This window comes from Anomaloglossus baeobatrachus, chromosome 11, assembly GCF_048569485.1.
Source record: "Anomaloglossus baeobatrachus isolate aAnoBae1 chromosome 11, aAnoBae1.hap1, whole genome shotgun sequence".
NCBI classification, from domain to species: domain Eukaryota; kingdom Metazoa; phylum Chordata; class Amphibia; order Anura; family Aromobatidae; genus Anomaloglossus; species Anomaloglossus baeobatrachus.
In genome coordinates, this window is record NC_134363.1 from 92,259,557 (window position 1) to 92,275,310 (window position 15,754).

The 15,754-nt window shown below is 46.9% G+C and overlaps 1 protein-coding gene across 1 annotated transcript in view; it reads right to left on the reverse strand.

Moving 5' to 3' along the window:
- LOC142257150 (serine/threonine-protein kinase SBK1-like) overlaps positions 1-15,754 on the reverse strand; it is a 372,768-nt gene that overhangs the window by 152,372 nt on the left and 204,642 nt on the right. The window lies entirely within an intron of this gene.

Below are 15,754 nucleotides of genomic sequence, written 5' to 3' on the forward strand. Positions count from 1 at the left end.
CCACGTTTAGGATGCCACTAGGTACACTCAGTGTTTGCTAGTATAATGGCTTAGTTATAATGAGTTGGAGTGTGCAATGCAGGCAGACGTGCTGCAAATATCTGTGCACTACTGGGACTATACAGAAGTCCAACAGCCACGTTTAGGATGACACTAGGTACACTCAGTGTTTGCTAGTATAATGACTTAGTTATAATGAGTTTGAGTGTGCAATGCAGGCAGACGTGCTGCAAATATCTGTGCACTACTGGGACTATACAGAAGTCCAACAGCCACGTTTAGGATGCCACTAGGTTCAATCAGTGTTTGCTAATATAATGGCTTAGTTACAATGAGTTTGAGTGTGCAATGCAGGCAGACGTGCTGCAAATATCTTTGCACTAGTGGGACTATACAAAAGTCCAATAGCCACGTTTAGGATGCCACTAGGTTCACTCAGTGTTTGCTAGTATAATGGCTTAGTTATAATGAGTTTGAGTGTGCAATGCAGGCAGACGTGCTGCAAATATCTTTGCACTATTGGGACTATACAGAAGTCCAATAGCCACGTTTAGGATGCCACTAGGTTCAATCAGTGTTTGCTAGTATAATGGCTTAGTTACAATGAGTTTGAGTGTGCAATGCAGGCAGACGTGCTGCAAATATCTGTGCACTACTGGGACTATACAGAAGTCCAACAGCCACGTTTAGGATGCCACTAGGTACAATCAGTGTTTGCTAGTATAATGGCTTAGTTACAATGAGTTTGAGTGTGCAATGCAGGCAGACGTGCTTCAAATATCTTTGCACTAGTGGGACTATACAAAAGTCCAATAGCCACGTTTAGGATGCCACTAGGTACACTCAGTGTTTGCTAGTATAATGGCTTAGTTATAATGAGTTGGAGTGTGCAGAGGACAGGAGGGTACAGTGCCAGGATTGTGGGGCTCTGGGTAGAGGAATGGAAGCCTGCCTTTCTATTCCCTCCTAATGGGGAAATGCAGCGAGGAAATCCCTGACCTTAGCTACACAGACGCTGTCTCTGTTTTTAGGACCTGTCACCTATGGCTCTGACCCTGCCGGTACGAGCCCTTAAAAGGACTGATAGAAAGTGCTCTCCCTAAGCTGTCCAGCGCTGTGTATGGAGCGCATACAGCTGTATCGGCGATAGGACTCAGGACGGAGCTGCACCAGTGATGTCTGACACCAAGGACGCAGAAGGCAGATAATGGCGTGCTGGAGGAAAATGTCCGTTTTTATAATGCAGGGACATGTGACATGGACATCCTATCACACATGCCGTTGCTTCTCTGGCTAAAAGTCCACTTAGCTGTGTGTGTGTCTGGGATTGGCTGCCATAATGGCCCTCCCCACTACACGCGCGCGCTTAGGGAAGGAAGACAAGGAAAAAAAAAAAAAAATGGCGATCGCCATTATACAAACAGCAGTGATCTGAAGGCGCAGTTCCCGCACACTATACTCTGAAATTTCATAATAGTGTGAGTCAGAGTGACAGAGTGACTTACACTATTACAGCGGAAAGCCAGCTAGGAATTAGCTGTTTTTTTGCTGCTAGAACCGTTCTCGAACGTTTCTAGAACTATCGAGCTTTTGCAAAAAGCTCGAGTTCTAGTTCGATCTAGAACAGGCCCTAAAATCACTCGAGCCTAGAACTGGAGAACCTCGAACCGCGAACCGCGCTCAACTCTAGTCTTAATATTGTGATTCCCTCACCCTGTGTTGTCTGAGTAGTTTTCCGCCCACGGTTAAGGAGTGCGGGCGTTCAGTTGCGATGAGCCCTGGGTCATGCTGTCTTTCTAAAGGCGGCCGGGCCAGCGGACGAGAGCACCCACTGACCCCCGTGTCTCCACAGTGTTCACTGATCCCCGGTCGTCATCTGACCAGGTCTAACTTCCAGCTCTGCTGCACCTGTTAACTGTCCCAGCACCACAGACGCTCTCTACATGCCGGTCATCGCATACATGTCCAATAAGGTGCAGATTTTCTTTTTAAACCTGAGTAAGGCATCCGGTTTGCCATCATACTAGGGCAGCCACGTCGCTCCTGGGACATACGGCAAGGTAATCGAAATGATCGGTGCTACCACTCCGGCTCCAAGCTCTGCAGCTTGCGCTGCCGGAGCAGGCCCCGCTGTATTCCCGTCGTCTTGCACCACTGGAGCAGGCCCCGCTGCACTCCCGTCGTCTTGTGCCTGCATTTTTTCCGTCCCCATTAGTTTTTCTCACCACTCTCGTGGGGACTGGAGAACTTCAGGAACTTCCGGGTTAGGTCACTGCCACCCGCGCTTGCAGGAGTCGTGGGTGTGATCCCTTTTCACACCTTTTTCACCACAGCGATGGCGCAGTTGCTTTTTTTCACAAAAATTGCGACAGTTGTACAAGTCACAAAAACAGTCCATAAGGCGCACGTCACCCGGTTTTAACGGGACTAGTCCAATCCTGTTTGTGACGCCAGGAAAGCTGTACTGCCACAGGGCTATGGAGTACTCGGTCCAGGGCCATATATATATATATATATATATATATATATATATATATATATATATATATATATATATATGGGGAACAGTTAATTGGGTGGCCGTTGCCCGGTTCCGTGACCCTGGGGGTAGCTTTAAAAGGGGGATTATGTACAGGGGAGTATTTATAAAGTTTGTATCGTGACACCACTGGTGGGTTGCGGTTATGGTGATGGAACAACGCTGCACAGTTTCTGATGTTGGTAGCAGTCTGGATAATGGACCCTCCTCAAGTAGGGCCGGGGCTCCAGGGGGGTAGGTAATGAAGTTAGGCGCGGAAAAAAGGTAGGCCACACAAGGGATTGCAGTGTAACTGGGCTCTTTACTCATGGCAGCTTGATAAGTGGTACCTGGAGGAAGGCTGGTGTTCACCCTGGTTCCCTTAGTACCAGTGCCGGTTTAGTGACCTGGTGGCTTCTTTCCCCTGCACCCTTCTCAAGTTGGTGGGCCCCCATGGCTTGGAGCGTCTATAGGTCGCCTCTTAGTTGTCTTTCAGTCTTTAGTCCATACGGTGGCAGTTTTAACCCTGTAGGTTCGATGTTCTGTTCCGGTCCCTGGTTCTCCCGTCACTGCTGGTGGCGGACTTTATGGTCAGTGAGGTCCTGGATAATCCCCTCACTGTGCAGATTTTATCATGTCTGCCTGGAGCATTTGCCTGACCCAGGGCTCTGTCAGTGCTATGGTTCCGGGAGTACTCCACCGTACTCCTCCAGCAACCACACGTCTAGCCCTTCAGGTCACTGTCACACACTCCCGTTAGTGCAGTTACGTCCGTCTCCTCTCACTTCCACTTCCTGACTCTACTCACTCTCTACTACTGACTGTCTGCCCCCTCCCACCTGGTTGTGGTATAGTGGACTGGATAGGCTCGACCCCTGGGTGGCCATCCATTGGGTTCAAGTCTAGTTCGTTACCAGTAAAGATGAGTGGTGTTCGAATCTAACCATTGGCCAATTTCAAATTCGATTTGTTTTGGGCGATGTTCGAGTCGTTCGACGAACTCGAACGATTTACTTAACGTTCGACCGTTCGAGTTATCGTTCGATAACGGTTAGATCACCAAAAGCGTAGCTAGTTACTAGCTGGCTTTTCAGTGTAGTACTGTCAGTCACTGTTAATAATGATATTATCAAAATTCACTGTATAGTGTGCGAGGGGGACGGGGTTTAGATCAGTGCTGCTGAGTGCTGAAAGAATGGCGATTGCCATTTTTTTTTCCTAACTGCGTGTACAGTGGGGCGGGCCAGGCTGTCAGCCAATCATAGACACACACACAGCAAAGTGGGTTTTTGCCAGACAAGCAAGGGCATGCTTCATTGGCTGTGCATGTCACGTGTCCTTGCCCTATAAGACCCGGCCATTTTCCCCATTGCTGCCATTATCTCAGTGCTGCGGGTGTGTGTCAGTCACCGCTCCAGCTGCTGCTGCTGCTGTGGGCGCTATACACTTATACAGTGCAATCTACACTTGGTTAGGGATTAGGGACTACTTGATATTTCAGCCCTTTTCAGGGCTAGATTACAGCAGTTCATAGGCATTTTTGCTAGGCAGGTCTGTGCCAGCGCTGTGCAAGGGTTTTTCACAGTGTCTGTCTAAATCAGCTCAGGTAATTCCTTGGGGCATAGTATCAGTGTGTGTGATAGTCAGTGACGTACCACTGCTTTCCACAAACATAGCCCAGTTCTCTATTTCTGCTAGACAATTTGTAACTGCAAAAAGTGCAGGCAATTGTTTGGGGCATAGCATCAGCGTGCGTGATAGTCAATGACAAACCACTGCATTAAACAAACATAGCCCAGTTCTCCATTTCTGCTAGACAATTTGTAACTGCAAAAAGTGCAGGCAATTGTTTGGGGCATAGTATCAGCATGTGTGATACTCAGTGACCTACCACTGCTTTCCACAAACATACCTCAGTTCTCCATTTCTGCTAGACAATTTGTAACTGCAAAAAGTGCAGGCAATTGTTTGGGGCATAGTATCAGCATGTGTGATACTCAGTGACCTACCACTGCTTTCCACAAACATACCTCAGTTCTCCATTTCTGCTAGACAATTTGTAACTGCAAAAAGTGCAGGCAATTGTTTGGGGCATAGTATCAGCGTGTGTGATAGTCAGTGACGTACCACTGCTTTACACAAACATAGCCCAGTTCTCCATTTCTGCTAGACAATTTGTAACTGCAAAAAGTGCAGACAATTGTTTGGGGCATAGTATCAGCATGTGTGATACTCAGTGACCTACCACTGCTTTCTACAAACATACCTCAGTTCTCCATTTCTGCTAGACAATTTGTAACTGCAAAAAGTGCAGGCAATTGTTTGGGGCATACTATCAGCGTGTGTGATAGTCAGTGACGTACCAATGCTTTCCACAAACATAGCCCAGTTCTCCATTTCTGCTAGACAATTTTTAACTGCAGCTAGTCTAGTCAATCCCTTGGGCATAGTATCAGTGTGTGATAGTCAGTGGCATAGCACTGCTGTCAAGAAAGCTACCCCACCTCTCCATATGTAGTAGCCAATTAGCCAATTTTTAACTGAAACAAACAGTTGCCAATTTGATCCCATACAAAATGAGTGGCAAAAGGCCAGATGCTGGTGGAAAGGGGAACAGGTGTGTTTGAAAGGGAAAAAAAGTTTGTGTCCGTGGGGTAGGTGGTAAAGCAACAGTAACATCTGCTGAAGAAAGACCATCTTCCAGCGAAAATAAGATGTCTACTTTTTTCTGTGGACAATCTGATATGATTAAATGGTAAGTCCAGGTATGGTATGCTTGAACAAAATTTCTTTATTTTTCAACAATTATTGTACTGCCCACCCAACGTTTTGGCCCAGGGCTGGGCTCCCACCACGTAGTTATTACACTACCATGCCACTCTAGGCCTTTTCTTGGTGCTCTCACCCTTATCCAGAGGCCCCTAGTATCACGGATGTCATATTGCCCATCCATTTGTCATATTGCATATGATTGATAATCGCAGCACACATATGACTATGTCCCTTTGTGTGAGCCCTTTCTCATTATATGCCTACCTCACCCTCCCTTTTTGGGTTTTCCTTGTCTACCTTATCGGTAGCAACCAATTCCTCCTGTTGGACTAATCCATCTGCTGACTTTACTAAGTCCTGCTGTACCTACATGATTCTTCATTATAACCATTATAACCATTTTCACGGTGCTCTTGACCCCTGATGAAGGCTCCTGCGTGAGCCAAAACGTTGGGCGGGCAGTACAATAATTGTTGAAAAATAAAGAAATTTTGTTCAAGCATACCATACCTGGACTTACCATTTTTTCATATGCTGTGTGCCGGGATTACCCTTCTTGATTGACTTTTTTTTTTTTTTTTTTTTCCCGAGCACCAGGTCATTGCAGTGAGCACAACTTATTCTTCATTGCTAATCTGATATGATTGTCCACCTTTGTTACGGACACGACCATCGCTACCAAATGTAGATGAGCCACAAAAAGAGCAGGTGCTTGAATGGATCTCAAGTGCTCAATCACGTGGCCTCTCCTCCACTTCAACTTCATCAACATCCCAAATACTCCAGTCCTCTGAGGTGTCACCCCAATCGCACATGCTTCCTACCAGCTCTCAAGTCTCTACCCGCCCTGCTGAGTATGGGGTAACAGAGATGGTGCAGTCTGCAGAGCTTATCAGTCACACTATAGCCTGGGAATCAGAGGTCTGCTCCAAAGCTGCAGTGAGTCCAGACAAGGAAATTATGTGCATTGATGCCCAGAAGCTTTGTGAGTCGGATCCAGGCCCAGATGAAGAAGGTTTTAAACATAATGTAGACCCTCATTACCTAACTGTAACTCCTCTTGGTGGAGACAATGAGGAACATGCTAATGACGATGAGACTCAGATACCTGATTGGAATGACAACTTGACTATTCGGTCAGGGCAGGAAGAGGTTGGCTCTGAGGACGAGGGGAGTGAGAATACACAGGGTGATGATGAGGTTTGAGATCCAACTTACTTTCAACCCACAGTCAGCCAGTCAATGAGGTCAGCAGAGGAGGTGGAGGAGGATGCTACTGACGACGAGGTTAGGTTGCGCCTTCCTAGACAGAGAGGGAGTACTGGAAGCACGTCAACAACTGCATCCTCAGCCACAACTCTGCCTCTGAGCAGAAGTCGGGGTGGCTCTGCAGGTCGCATGGGCTCTAAGCCTTGTCTAGCCTGGTTCTTTTTTGACATCGCAAAGGAACACCCAACTCATGTCATCTGTAAGATTTGTCGCTAATCTCTAAGTAGAGGCCAAAAACTCACTAGTTTGAGTACTTCATCCATGAACCGTCACATGGATATGAAGCATAAGTCACAGTGGGAAGCTCACTCTTATACAATGCAGCCTAGGGGAGCGGGCCAGCCACCGTCTGCCCCTTTCAATTGCATCCGTGTGCTCTTCATCCTCTGTGACTGTGGGGACAGCAGTCACACATGGTTTTGGATGCAGACCTTCCACCTCTTTACCTGCAACAGGCAGTGCGATTGGCAAGTCGTCAGTTGTTTTGGAAGTGGAAACAGCTGCTGGTGTTGAGCTCTCTCAGACACCGAGAGCACCACCTTTAGGCAGGCTTTGCACACTACGACATCGCAGGTGCGATGTCGGTGGGGTCAAATTGAAAATGACGTACTTCCGGCAACGCATGCGACATCGTAGTGTGTAAAGGCTCGATGATACGATTAACAAGCGCAAAAGCGTCGTAATCGTATCATCGGTGCAGCGTCGGCGAAATCCATAATTTCGCTGACGCAACGGTCTGATCTTGTTCCTCGCTCCTGCGGCAGCACACATCGCTGTGTGTGAAGTCGCAGGAGCGAGGAACATCTCCTACCGGCGTCACCACGGCTTCCGTAGGATATGCGGAAGGAAGGAGGTGGGCGGGATGTTTACATCCCGCTCATCTCCGCCCCTCCGCTCCTGTTGGCCGCCTGCCGTGTGACATTGCAGTGACGCCGCACGACCCGCCCCCTTAATAAGGAGGCGGGTCGCCTGCCAGAGCGATGGTCGCAGGACAGGTGAGTCCATGTGAAGCTGCCGTAGCGATAATGTTCGCTACGGCAGCTATCACAAGGATATCGCAGTTGCGACGGGGGCGGGGACTATCGCGCTCGGCATCGCAGCATCGGCTTGCGATGTCGTAGTGTGCAAAGTGCCCCTTAGATGAAGGCAACATTATGTCTCCGTCTGCACCTTCCACACAGACCAGTAGTTTGCCAGGGACACCACCCTACTCAATGCCGTCTCAGCACAGCAGCCAGCCCTCGGTCCCTAAGATGTGGACAAGTAAAAGACTAGAAACCTTAGAAAAATATTCAGGGGGGTCTTTAGACAAAGTACACCTCAAAAAATCAAACCCCACCATAAAATTCAATACTTTATTCTATTAAACCAACAAAGTGCAAATTTAAAAACAGAGTAGGTTTGACACATTAAATTCCGGTTACAGGGAGGATTCCGGGCAGATTCCCTATTCTTACCCTTCCTGACCGCAGGGGTCGGCACCCTACACAGATAGACGCAGTGGTGCCCCCGCTCAACGTGGACTGACCCTTCAAACCCTATGCTGACAGTCTTATTCGTGCTGCTGATCTCTGTGAGAGCCTTATGTAGTATCTCGTGAGGTTCTCATACACCCACACAGGCACTCAAGGAAATATGTATTTAGTATGACAGTTATCATTTTTCCTTTTAGATATACTAGATAGAAATCTTTTCTTTACTCAGCATTTTTGTAGATGGCATAGTCAGTTTATCAAGTAGAAGACACTGTCCATGTTTTAAAGCATCAAACTCTGGATATCACCAGTAGATAATGTAGCAAATCGTTACTGCTTCGCCATAAAGCGTAACTCACTGCCCGACGCGTTTCTCCTCCTGGACCAACAATTGAACGGAGGTTCATCAGGGGCTATTCAAAGCTCAGTTGCGCAGATGACAGACTGAAAATACCAATATGTCTATATTAGATGACTGGTCACCATTTTAAGAGTCCATGTATAGCAGTCCCAAAGAAAGGCCATTACTCACATTATATTAGTGCCATAATTAATGATTCAATCCTTCAATGAGGTATTGTTGTTCTTGCTAAAAATATATGTATCTAAATCCATCACATTCTCATCAGATTAAAAACAACAGACTATTTTTGAGACCAATACTCACTCAGAATATACCATTGCCTGGGACTGCATGTTCTATTTGAGCCATGAGTACACAATTCCTCAATGAGGTATTATTGTCAGCTGTAAGACAATATAAGAATCCAATAAAGCCCCCTCATATCCTTCATATTGTCCAGGTCAAATCAGCAATCCCTCTCAAAAGGGGTACTTACTCAGATATCCCACTGCATGGGTCTATAAGCCGGCCGCACGCCAGTAGTGCAAGGGTAATGGCGCCTAGTTCATTTCAAAACGCTGCCAGGTTTAAATCCCCCTCCAGGTCAGCGTCATATTACCTCATTTCCGGTCTTTCGTTCATTGCCGGTCATCCAGGGGGGAAGGAGGCGTTATCCATGGAGCCTGATGTTAATCGTCAGCTGGTACCGCCCACATATGATGCTCTATGACGCGCACCCGATCTCATTGGTCATTCTCAACTGGGCAATGTGGAGTTTCTCTATTTCCGGTTTACGTAGGTCATGAGATCAATAACCCCATCTGGAGCGTTACCATGCCTCCCTTCTGATGCTTATCATCATGGAGGGAGCGTCATAACCGGTCTCCGCTCTCCGCACAGCCCTTATGTGGGAACAGCATCATATTACCTCACTTCCTGTACTGGAAAGGAGTCCGTGCATACTCTGCGAGTGGCGTCATGGTGCCCTACTTCCGTTTCTCGTAGAATACATAATTTTAGGATAATCCATGTCCATATTTGAGGGGGAACTGTATTATTATATATCTAGGATCTTCAAAGGTCCCCAATCAATTCTGGAGTCCTTGTTAACCACCCTGTATTCATGTATACTGTTAAACTCTCCACGTCTTACTATCCCTATATATCACACAGGGACCTCAGATGTACCCTAGCTGTTTACCCCCCCCTATTATTTAAGGACCCATAGCCCTTCATGACCTATTCGTTAGATTTGGACCCATGTAGTCCCTGATCCTGACCCAGAGAAAAATGAAGGAGGACTCTAAAGGAGACCAGTCATTCCCAATTAGACCACTGGCCTAACCCTGCATACAACCTGCATTTGAAATTTGGTCGTGTATGTAAAGACGGTACCTACATTAGCTAACTAAATATTTATAGCCTCATTTTAGACACTCTCCTCCCATTGGAAGGACCATTATGTGTTTCCTGGATAGATTTGTCCAAAATTAAATAAAACTCACAAAGCTCAACTGCTCATTGAGCCCCTCCGGATGTATAGTTCGCAACCAGAAGATCCAACGGGTCTCCCTTTGGATGATCGTTTTGTCCCAGTCTCCTCGTCTCACAGGGACCGGTATGGTCTCAATGGTCCTAAAGGAGAGAACTCCCACATCCCCGCCATGACAACCATTAACATGGCGGGCAATAGGGGTATCCCTTTTATTCCTCACATCTCCTAGGTGTTCGCTATTCCTGATTCTCAGTTGTCTTTTGGTTTTCCCAACATAATTAATTGGGCATGTGCACGTACAAAGGTAGACCACTCCCTCTGTCCTACAGTTAGCAAAATTTCTATTTCTATATACCCTCCCTGTGCTAACACTTGCAAATTCCTTCGATGGAGTGATGTATCTACAGAAGGAACATTTCCCACACCTGAAGGTCCCCATTTCTCTCTGGTCTAACCAGGTACCTGCTTTCTGTGGGGGAGTGTATAAGCCGTGGACAACATGATCCCTTATTGTTCGGCCCCTCCTATATGTCACAGATGGTATATTTGTGATCGATTCACCAATATCCGGGTCATTCACCAGAATTCCCCAGTACTTTCTCAGAATCCCCATCACTTTCCCATTCTGATCGTCAAATGTGCCAATTAGCCTAGTCTTCAAGGCTTCCTCATTTCTCTGTCTTGGGACCAATAGTTTTGTCCGTTCACTTTGCCAAGCGTGTTCACAGGCCGCATTTTTTGTTCCCAAAGGATACCCTCTTTGGATGAATCTATTCCTCAAGAACCTTGACTGTTTGTCAAAATCCTCTACCAAGGAGCAGTTCCTGCGTACTCGCAGGAACTGCCCCTTGGGGATGCCTTTTTTCAGGGGGATTGGATGGAAACTCTTCCAATGCAATAGATTGTTGGTGGAATTAGGTTTCCTATAAATGTCCGTCCTCAACCGTCCATTGGCATCCTTCTGGATGAAGATATCCAAAAATGGGATCCTGTCACCTCCGATCTCATATGTCAGCCTGAGGCCAAGATTATTATTGTTGAGGTGTCCCACAAACGAGATAAATGATTCCTCAGTCCCGGACCATACAATAATAACATCGTCAATGTATCGCCCCAGAAACTTATCTGGGGGCTCCACACTGTGTCCTCTTCACCAAAAACCACTGTATCCTCCCACCAGCCCAGGAACAAATTTGCGTATGTGGGGGCACATGGGCTCCCCATCGCGGTGCCCCTGAGCTGGTGGTAAAATCTCGAGTCAAAGATGAAGTAGTTCTTGGTTAGGACAAATTCCATTAGATTCCGTACAAAACTATTGAGGGGATTATACTGAATCCCATGGGATGAGAGAAAGTAGTCGATGGCACCTAGGCCATGTTCATGGGGGATTCGGCTATATAACGATTTCACGTCTATTGATGCCAAAATGGCCTCTTTTTCCACTGTTACACCCTCTAGTCTTCTGAGTAAATCCATCGAATCTCTAATGTGCGACTGTAAGGCTGTTACAAATGGTCGTAAAATTTGGTCTCATTTCTCTCCTTTTTAAAAAAGAAGACGGAGTGGGAGGGGAAGGAGCCACAGATGTGGAGGGTAATCCTGAGCCAGATGAACCATTGCAATCTGTACCCCCTTGATAGGTGTTTTGATTGTATCTTGCCCCTCCTCCCCTTCTGAAACCTCCCTTCCATCTCCTCCTTGTTGATCCTTTTGGAATCCAAGGATTTCTGTTGTTCCTAATCTCTGAGTCTGACGACTCTGCCTCCGTAGATGAAACATCACTTGGAAAGATATGATGACTATTATCCTGAAAATTGTATGCCTGCTTCTCCCTAAAATCTTTTAGGTCCCTCCCGAACCTCTTGTGCTTCCTATCTTTGATGCTAATTCTGTAGCGTTCAACTGAGGTTTTTAACGCTGTTTCCCTACTAGAAAAGTCTATTTCTGTCTTATGTTTGAGAGCAGTCTCAATGAGTTCCTGCAATCTTACAGTAGTTTTCTGTAGGGTATTCTTCTCTTCTTCGAGAAGAATCCCCATAAATCTCCCAGATGAAGAGATAGACATCTCTTCCCACTTCGCTAGTAGTTCCAGTGACCTCGATCTAGGGGCAGGTGAAATCGAAATGCGTAGGCCTCTAGGGACCACCCGGTTCTTGATGTAATTGTCGAGGGACTGCACCTCCCACCAAGATTTTATATTTTCTTTATATCCAATCAGTAGGTCCGAAAAGATTGATCTCAAAGTTTGTGTTTGTGTAGGGGTTTCCTCATTGAGCAGTTCAGAGAAAGCTTCCTTAGCATCATTCAGCCAAGTGTTATCCCCAATAGGTCCAGACAAAAATCCAGCCATACTAATTCAACTAGAAACCTTAGAAAAATGTTCACGGGGGTCTTTAGACAAAGTACACCTCAAAAAATCAAACCCCACCATAAAATTCAATACTTTATTCTATTAAACCAACAAAGTGCAAATTTAAAAACAGTGAGTGAGTTACGCTTTATGGCGAAGCAGTAGCGATTTGCTACATTATCTACTGGTGATATCCAGAGTTTGATGCTTTAAAACATGGACAGTGTCTTCTACTTAAACTGGCTACGTCATCTACAAAAATGCTGAGTAAAGAAAAGATGTCTATCTAGTATATTTAAAAGGAAAAATTATAAATGTCATACTAAATACATATTTCCTTGAGTGCCTGTGTGGGTGTATGAGAACCTCACGAGATACTACATAAGGCTCTCACAGAGATCAGCAGCACGAATAAGACTGTCAGCATAGGGTTTGAAGGGTCAGTCCACATTGAGCCCCCGCTGCGTCTATCTGTGTAGGGTGCCGACCCCTGCGGTCAGGAAGGGTAAGAATAGGGAATCTGCCCGGAATCCTCCCTGTAACCGGAATTTAATGTGTCAAACCTACTCTGTTTTTAAATTTGCACTTTGTTGGTTTAATAGAATAAAGTATTGAATTTTATGGTGGGGTTTGATTTTTTGAGGTGTACTTTGGACAAGTAAAAGACAATTTCCTCCTAGCCATGACAAAGCTAAGAGGTTGGCTTTCAGCATCTGCAAACTGTTGGCTACAGAAATGCTGCCTTTCCGCCTGGTGGACACACAGGATTTTTGAGACCTTATGTCCGTCGCAGTGCCCCAGTACCAGATGCCCAGTCGCCACTACTTCTCCAAGAAAGGTGTGCCTGCGCTACACCAGCATGTCACACACAACATCATCGCTTCCTTGAGAAACTCTGTGTGCATTTCACCACAGATATTTGTACCAGTAAGCATGGACAGGGGTGTTACATGTCGCTGACTGGGCACTTGGTAACTTTGGTGAGAGATGGAGAAGGGTCTGCTGTACAAGTCTTGCCATCCCCATGAGTTGTGCGTCAATCCTCTGTATGTAGAAGTTCCTCAACTTCTTCCGCCTCTTACACCTCGTCTGGGTCCTCCACCTCCTCTTAAAGCCTGTCTGGTCAGGCCACCTGCGTTGTAACTGCGCACAAGGAATCCCGCACACCTCCTTACTATATATACAAGAGAACCGAGAGTTTTTCATGTGCAAAAGATAGACAATTTTATTAGATACAGAGGGTGAGTTAACCATAAAATCACATAAAATCCACACTTTACAAAACCCAAAGCTGGGGTGTACACCATATCAGGGCATGGTCTCCCACTCTTGGTTGTACGTCCCAATGAACCTCACTGTACCGTCCTGTTTTTTTGGCTTTTTTGAAGTATTAATCAACAACTGTGCTCTGGAGGTCTTTTTTGCACGGTTATAGCCAGATTTTATACTCCTCATACTGTACCCCCTATCACGAAAGCAATCTCTGAGGTCCACAGATTGTGCTTCGAACATGGTGTCGGATGAGCATATCCGTCGCATCCTCAGGTATTGCCCGGTCGGGACGGCGCGAATTACAGATGGATTATGGGCTGAGGACGCATGCAGCAGTGCATTTACAGACGTCTCCTTGCGGAAGACGTCCGTTTGGATCGATCTCTTGTCATCAACGGTAATTAATATGTCCAGGAAATCGATCCTGCATCTGCTGCTTTTGTAGGTTAACTTGATATTAAATTTATTGGTATTCAATTGTCCCATGAACCTATTGAGCTGTTCCGCGTCACCCTGCCACACAAAAAGGATGTCATCTATGTATCGCAGCCAACACTGCACATGGGCGCAAAGCTCAGGGCCTCCGTCACCGAAAACTAGCCTCTCCCAGTATCCCAGAAAGAGGCCGGCGTACGAAGGCGCACAAGCCGCGCCCATGGCAGTGCCCCGCTGCTGCAAGTAAAAGACATCCTTAAAAACAAAAAAGTGTGACAGGGCGAAGCGGAGGAGCTCAATGATCAGTTCGCCCATATCGTCATCGCGACCCGACATCCTGAGGAAGAGACGGACCGCTCTGAGACCGTCCTCGTGAGAGATACAAGTATAGAGGCTCTCGATGTCAGCGGTGACCAAGATCATGTCATCCTCCACAAAGACACCGTCAATGCGACTCAGGACGTCCGTAGTGTCACGCACATAGGAGGGCAAAGCTTCCACCAAAGGTTTTAGATGCATGTATTGATAGGTGGACATTGAATTGAATTGTATTAATAATATGCACCGGATTGGGTGCACTACTATGTGATATCATTGTCACCCAAGACCATGCCCTGATATGGTGTACACCCCAGCTTTGGGTTTTGTAAAGTGTGGATTTTATGTGATTTTATGGTTAACTCACCCTCTGTATCTAATAAAATTGTCTATCTTTTGCACATGAAAAACTCTCGGTTCTCTTGTATATATAATATGCTTTTGAGTTTGTGCCAATTGTGGGGGCTCTTACCATATTGTCCCCACATATCATTATGTTGTGCTTTTTGGAGTGCTTTCCTAACTTACACCTCCTTACTATGCTGGCAGCAGAACTCAATGCCATCAGGCGGTCTTTACGTTGAAATGTCTGGGAAATGTGAGTCACACAGCTGACGAGTTGTGGTCAGCTCTGGAGACCAAGTTTCATCAATGGTTGTCTCCACTCAACCTGCAGCCAGGGAAGGCCGTGTGTGACACTGCTACAAACCTGGGTGCAGCCCTTTGCCGGGGCAATGTGGCGCACGTGCCTTGTATGGCTGACGTGTTGAACCTTATTGTCCAGCAATTTTTAACCCACTATCCCGGCCTATATGGGCTTCTGCAGAGGGCACGGTCACTATGTGCTTATTTTGAGTGACCGCGCGACCCCTCCCAGGTCTGGAGACTTCTCGAGCCACCGCGGCTCCAGATCCGAGCAGTCTTGGCTGCTGACGCTGGGGCGGTACACCTCGAAACTTCTGGCGTCACAAACAGGATACGAGAATGGACTCACTTACCTGGGTGACGTGCGCCTTGAAAGCCGAAAACCGTGAATCAAAATTCCTCTTCCCGCCAATTCCGCCTATTTCTCGCGCCAAAACGCTGTCTTCCCCGTGAAAGCATGTGAAGTTTAAGCCCCGCCCCTTTGTATTGCGTGTGAGGCTGGAACCGGAAGTTCCCAGAGGGTCACTGCACGCGAAAGAGTGCTGAGTGAAAACCGAGGAGGCGTGCCGGAATGTAACAATAGCGGAAGAGAAGCAGGGATGCCAGGACTCTGCCATAACGTTCCTGGACGATGCAGAGGCAAGATGGCGGAGCGCAGCTGGTCACCGGAGCGTGCTGTCCCCAGATCCGTGACTTGGATAGAAGAAGAGACGGAACAGCTGTGCAGGAGAATGCGGACGCAGTTCCTCTTTATACTAAACCACTGGAGGGAAGAGATGAGGAGTCTGGCAATGGCGGTGCGAGCCTGTGAGATGGAAGTCCCAGGAGAAGAGAGGGTAAGTGGTTACCCAGTCCCTGTCGA